Source organism: Ornithorhynchus anatinus, chromosome 5, assembly GCF_004115215.2.
Source record: "Ornithorhynchus anatinus isolate Pmale09 chromosome 5, mOrnAna1.pri.v4, whole genome shotgun sequence".
NCBI classification, from domain to species: Eukaryota; Metazoa; Chordata; class Mammalia; order Monotremata; family Ornithorhynchidae; genus Ornithorhynchus; species Ornithorhynchus anatinus.
Genome location: NC_041732.1, coordinates 63,878,297 through 63,885,443, shown reverse-complemented (window position 1 = coordinate 63,885,443; position 7,147 = coordinate 63,878,297). Strand labels below are relative to the sequence as shown.

The 7,147-nt window shown below is 44.7% G+C and overlaps 1 non-coding gene across 1 annotated transcript; it reads right to left on the bottom strand.

The window, feature by feature from the left end:
* Positions 1-5,376: 5,376 nt before the first annotated feature.
* LOC114812306 lies at positions 5,377-5,514 on the bottom strand. Its single transcript, XR_003759962.1, has one exon. It is a non-coding gene; the product is annotated as a small nucleolar RNA SNORA7 (small nucleolar RNA).
* Between the last annotated feature and the right edge of the window lie 1,633 nt (positions 5,515-7,147).

The window sequence follows — 7,147 nt, the reverse complement described above, 5'->3', positions numbered from 1 at the left end:
CAGAGAAGTTGAGGGGCTTGTCCAAGGTCACACAGCAGGATAGTGGCAAAGGTGGGGTTACAACTGACTCAGGTCTCCTGACCCCAGGCCCCTGTTCTTTCCATTAGGCCAGGTTACTTCCATGATAGTCCATTTTCTTCCCGGCCTACATGGTGCTTACATTATTTGTCCTTTGGGAAAATAAGGTACAGGGAAACTACTGAACATCAGCAGTGTGGGAAAGTGTCACCTAATAGATAGAATGTGGGCCTGGGAGCCAGAGGATGTGGGTTCTAATCCTAGCTCCACCACTTGCCAGAAGTGTGACCTTGGGCAAATCACTTAATCTCTATGTGCCTCAGTTTCCTCAACTGCAAAATGGGGACTCAATAACAGTTCTCCCTCCCCGTTAGGCTGTGAGCCCCCTGTGAGACAGGGACTGTGTCCGGCCTGATTAACTTGTATCTATCCCAGCTCTTAGAACGGTATTTGACGCACAGTAAGCACTTAACAAATACCATAAAATAAGCAAACAAACAAAAAACCCCCATGAGAACAGGGTCAAGGAGTTCTTGGAACTGCACTAAGGGGGCAGAGATTCTGAGAGATTTTTTTCTCCCCTTAACTTGGAGAACTTTTGAGAACTGAAGGTCTGGTCTTGAATACATTTGAACAGGAAATCAATAATGGCGGGAATTTGAAGAACAGCCCAAATGCGACTTTTCCCCACGAGGTTTCCTATGGGCCGGTTTTCCATGCAGGTGAGACTGGGCTGTCAATTACACAGCTGTCTGACTCTGAGCCTCAAACACACCCTATGCCACTGTGTCAGTCCACCGATTCAGAATGCATCACTGCTTCTCAGCCAGAATTCTGACACAGATCCTTCATGCACGAATCTTTCGGTTTAATTATGGTTTAAGGTATATAGTTCTCTTGGGGGAAGGGAATCTCGTAGAACTCTCCAAGAGCCAACGCCACTCCAGTCGCTGAGCTTATTTTTCCTCTTTAAAGCTTGGGTGAAGAGGAAATGTCAAACTTTTTTATCCCTTTTCTTCTCCCTCTGTTGCCTTTGACCAATGCTGAAAGATACAAACTCTCAGAGCGGGGGATGAGGGCAGATGAAATATGAAACAAAAGCTGAGGTCCTCTGACACTGAGTTATTCTATGCTTAAGAGCCATATAAGTTCTAGAGGGACAGCCCCTAGTTAGATAGAAAAATAGACAGCTAGCAATAGAAAAGGGATAGGGCTTAAGGAAAGAGGGGAAATCTGTTTCTAAGGGCTCATCAGGGCACCACAACACTTATCTGCATATCTGTAATTAATTTATTTATATCAATGTCTGTCTCCCCTTCTAGACTTAGAGCTTGTTGTGGGCAGGGACTGTGTCTATTGTTATATTGTACTTTCCCAAGCTCTGCACAGAGTAAGCGTTCAATAAATATGATTGATTGATTGATCGATTGGTATACCTGCCTCATAGGCTTAGTCCTAAAGGAGAGGGCAGCAATGGAACCCCCAACCTTGCTATTCCAGGTTGGGGAAGGAGTCAGTGGAGGAATGTAAAGTGGGAGGGGAGGGGCCCAGGTCCTTGTAGTTGCTGCCACTTTCCCAGGACTCACTGCTGAAGCTGCTCAGCTCGAGGCTGTCATGTGATGACCTGGGAGGGGAGGGAAGAAAATGTCAGTGAAGGAAGAGCCAGGAAATGCCAGTAAAGGAAGAGCCTCAAGCATCCGCTGCAGTCATGCCCCACTCCTCCCTTGCCACCATCTTATTCTATTAGGAAGTGTGGAACAGGAAAAGCTGGGAGAGGAGTGCCAGAGGAAGAAGTAGGCACAGAAATGGCACATGTTAAAGATAGTTAAAGACCGGAAGGCCTGAAGAGGTCAATCCTATCCATTAAAAGCACCCACATGTCCATCAACTTGCCTCTGATTTCTATTTTGTTCTCATTTCCATTTCTGAGGTCATATCTATATTGAGGAAATAACACTGGGGTTAATCCTGGTTGTTGGAAAGCAAATTAACCCTGCCTCCCTCAGAAACCTGGGTTAAACCAATCTTTAGAGGTGTTATTTGAGAGTTCCTTTCAAATGCAAATCAATAATTCACTCTGGCATTAAAACACAATCCTCCATCAATCTACTCTCTTGCTATTAAATACCTCACTCTGGTTTCAGGAGACAGCACAACTAAAGAACTGATGTGAGGCCCTGAGGTGAGTGATTTCCACTGTGTAGTTCCTCTCTTAAAGTGAGAGGAAATTTCTGTTCTCCATTTACACACACTCCACTGGAGAACTCATTCACTCCCAAAGGCTTCAATTATTTCCCTACTTGGATGATTCCCAAATCTACCTCTCCAGCCCTGACCTCTCTCTCCCCCCGCAGTCTTGCATTTCCTCCTGCCTTCAGGACATTTCTACTTGGATGTCCTACTGCCAACTCAAACTAAAGCTGTCCAAAAGACTCCTTTTCTTCCCACCAAACCCTGTCCTACCACGTCTTTTCCATCATTCTAGATAATTCCACCATCGTATCTCACAAGCCCGTGAACCTGGCCTTCTCCTCAACTTATCTCTCTCATTTAACCCACATATTTAATCTGTCACCAAATCCTAGAACTCCCTCCCTCTCCACATGACAGACCACCAACTCTCTGACCTTCAAAGCCTTATTAAAGTCGCATCTCCTCCTAGAGGCCTTCCCCATTTAAGTCCTCCTTTGCCCTACTAATTCTCCCTTCTAAATCACCTATGCACTTTGAACTGTACCCTTTAAGCACTTGATACTCAGACCATCACTACCTCTAAGTACTTATGTACATCTATAATTAATTTTAAGATCTGCCTTCCGCTGTAGACTGCAAGCTCCTTATGGGCAAGGAATGAGTCTATCAAATCTGTTGTACCATCGATGGAATTTATTGAATGCTTACTGTATGCAGAGCACTAAGCAAGCATAGTACTCTCCCAAGTGCTCAGCTCTCAATTAATACTACTGATTGACTGGAATTAAATTATCAATAACCCATTCAATCCACACCCATCTACTCAGGGTCAAGCGCCAAAGTGTAGCTTTTGTGCCTCACTTTTCTCAGGTGGGACTGGAAAGGGAACACTGTAGGTGTTCAATATATACTGTGGCTGATGAAAACAATGAGCAGTAGAAGCCTGCAAACCAAAGTATATGATGTCACCCATGCCATGGGTCCTTTAGGGAGAGACCATGAGTAACACTGGAAGTTACAGTCTTCCCTGTCCAGGGTAATTTGAACAGTAGCTAGAAGTAGGACTCCACAGCTGGAAGAGGAACATACTTTTTTTTGGGTGGGCAGGGGTTAGTGTGATCTCGCCCCATATTCAAAGAAACCCTCTCTTTCTTGAAAAACTAGTGCCTCAGACAACCATCTGGGCTAGTGGCCAGGAGTCTGGGTTCTAATCCTGACTCCACCACTTGCCTGCTGTGTGACCTTAGGCAATTCACGTATCTTCTCCATACCTCAGTTTCCTCAACTGCAAAACGGTAATTCAATACCTGGTCTCCCTCCTACTTATACTGTGAGGCCCATATGGGACAAGGACCGTATCTGCTCTGATTAATTTGCACCTACCCCACCTCTTAAAACAGTGCTCGACACTTAATAAGCATTCAACAAATGCCATTAAAAAAAAACACCCAACAATCTGGGTCACCTGTCCCTAAATCTATCCCTACTCCTACTGAACAACTCATCTACTATGTAAGGGCCAGAGGGCCTATTGAAGTGATCTTGCCAAGGATGCCCCCCCTTTCCAAAATAATATAGGCTGAGCCCAATCAATTGATTGCATATCATTAAAATGGCCCCAGGGATGACTTTCGGAATACAGTACTAATAAGAAAACCCAATCAAAGGAAACCTAGGGTGGCACCAAATGGGGAGAGTACGGAAATCCAAACAGAGACCAGTCCTTGCCAGGAACACCGAGAGCCTGGAAAACAAATGGCAGAGGAGATGGTCCCACCTGCCAAGGTTAATGAAAAAATGAATCTCTGCCAAAGTGCTCAGGAGCCACAGATCCCAGGAAAGAGCTGGGCTTGTGTGACTGTTGAAGAGCAGCGAGCTGCAAGCATCGTCTCAATGAATGACAAGCGGGGATCGTGCCCACCAGCTCTACTGTATTGTACTTTCTCAGTCGCTTAGCATACTTCTCTGCGCACAATAAATGCTCGCTCAAAAGTACCAATTGATAGACAATGCATTTCAGAGAGGTGGAGGCTGTCCCTCTAGATTGTAAGTTCCTAGAGGGCAAGGAATATGTTTATTGTTGTACTCTCACAAGCACTTAGTACAGTGCTCCACACACAGGAAGCACTCAATTAATACAATTGAATGAATGAATGTAAGGAAGAAGAGTTGAGGGGAATGGTGCAAAATACAGTCTGAGAGATTCAAAGACAAGAGGGGATAGAGCTCAAAAGCTCAAGGCAGGAATTTTATCTCAGTAGCACAGTTGGGTTTGTAGAGCTTTGCAGGTTTCAAAATGGGCAGATGTGAATGGGAAGGGGTCTTCTCGAGTTAAATTCCAGCAAACTAACTCTCTTCCCCTATTGAGAGCTCACCTCCACCAGGAGGCCTTCCCAGACTGTGCCCTCCTTTTCCCTTTGCCCCTCCTCCCCTCCCAATCCCCCCTACTCCCTCCCTCTGCTCTAGCCCCTTCCCCTCCCCTCAGCACTTGTGTATATTTGTATATATTATTTATTACTCTATTTATTTTATTAATGATGTGTGTATATCTATGATTCTATTTATCTATTTTGATGGTATTGATGTCTGACTACTTGTTTTGTTTTGCTGTCTGTCTCCCCCTTTCAGACTGTGAGCCCATTGTTGGGCAGGGATTTTCTCTATCTGTTGCCACATTGTACATTCCAAGCACTTAGTACAGTGCTCTGCACACAGTAAGCGCTCAAAAAATACAATTGAATGAATGAAATGAATGAATGAAAGTTATGGACACTGATATAAGCTCATTGTGGGCAGGGAACATGCCTGATAATTCTGCTGTACCGTGCTCTCACAAGCACTTAGTACAGGGCTTTGCACACAGTAAGCACTCAATAAATATGATTGATTGATTGAATAAGTGCTTACTACGTGACAGGCACTGCAGCTGGGGTGCCGTCGAGTCGTCTTATGCCTTCAAGTCATCTCCGTCTCATAGCATTGCCATGGACGCATCTCTCCCAGAACACCCTACCTCCATCTGCAATCATTCTGGTAGTGTATCCATAGAATTTTCTTGGTAAAAATATAGAAGTGGTTTACCACTGCCTCCTTCCGCACAGTCAATCTTAGTCTCCGCACTCGACTCTCTCCCATGCCGCCAGTGTCCAGCACAGGTGAGTTTTGACTTGTAGCAGATTGTCTTCCACTCACTAGCTACTGCCCAAACTAGAAATGGAATGGGTATGCCTCTACTTGACTCTCCCTCCTGTGATCGAGGCTGGTAGAGTACTGGAAACTCTCCAAGTGCGACCCTGAGAGGGGAGCTGGGATAGATACAAGATAATTAGATCAGACACAGTCCCTGTCCCACCTGGGGTTCACACCCTAAAGGGGGAGGGAGAATAGAATCCTACCTCTTTCCCAACAAGATTTACCAAATTTCTCCAACTTGTAAGCCAATCTCCTCTTGCATTCAACCTTCTTGCTTTCTCCCCCCAATACACTCTCCCACTAAGTCTGTTCCTTTCTTACTAAACACATCACAGCTTATGGCTTCTCCTCCAAAAGCCAATGCTTCAGGCCTAAACCTTTGGGGGTGTGTTAGGTAAAATGGATTCCAGACTTCCAGGCCAATCATCAAGAGCTCCTGAGCTTTAATTCTGGCCCAGTAATAATAACGATAGTATTCGTTAAGTATTTACTGTACCTCGCACTGGGGTAGATACAAGATAATCAGGTCAGGCACAGTCCCTGTCTCACATGGGGCTCACAGAAGTGGGTTTTATTAGTACCCTTTAAAGAATTGCCATATTACTTGCCTTGGTTTCTACAGTCTACTCCACAGCATAGCCCACCTGCCCTCCCTCACCAAGGAGAGTGCAGAATGGTGTATGAGTGTTTGGGAAATGCTTCAAGAATTAATTAATTCATTCATTCAATCATATTTATTGAGCACTTACTGTATGCAAAGTACAGTACTAAGTGCCTGGAAGATTACAATGTAACAATGAACGGACACATTCCAGTCTCACAATGAGCTTGCAGTCTAGAGGGGGAGACAGACATTGATATGAATAAATAAATAAATTACAAATATGCCCATAATGAATATAGAGAATCAGCGTGGCTCAGTGGAAAGACCCCGGGCTTGGGAGTCAGAGGTCATGGGTTCGAATCCCGCCTCTGCCACTTGGCAGCTGTGTGACTGGGGGTAAGTCACTTAACTTCTCTATGCCTCAGTTACCTCATCTGTAAAATGAGGATTAACTATGAGCCTCATGTGGGACAACTTGATTACCCTATATCTACCCCAGCGCTTAGAAAAGTGCTCTGCACATAGTAAGCGCCTAACAAATACCAACATTATTATTATAAGTGGGTGATCGACTGCATGGGTTTCTTGGCAGCATTGAATACGTTATATAGTCAAGAACAACCGGCTATCCACCAGTGGATTATCTGCACTGTGGATAATCCAAAAGAGGGCTTTAACCAGAAAGCAGCATGGCCATGTGGATAAAGTATAGGCCTAGGGGGCCAGAGAACTTGGATTTTAATCTTGCCTCCACCACTTGCTTGCTGTGTGACCTTGGGCAAGTAATTTAACTTCTCTGTACCTTTATTGCTGGACTGCAAAATGAGGATTCAATACCTATTCTCCCTCCTACTGAGACTCTGAGCCTCATGAGGGACAGGGACTATATCTGGCCTAATTAGCTTGTATCTACCCCAGCACTTAGAACAGTGCTTGACATATAATAAGTGACATATAATTCTATTAAAAAAAACAAGGCTTACCATTCCCTCCCACATTAAAGCACCCACCATTCTTAGCACTGACTTTCTCTAGGCAACTTTAGAAGAGGGACTGCTTCCCTGCTTTGCCCTGATGAGATCCAAACTATTTCCCTTGCTGTATATCACCCAAGCCATCCTTCTCCTTCATAAATTCAGA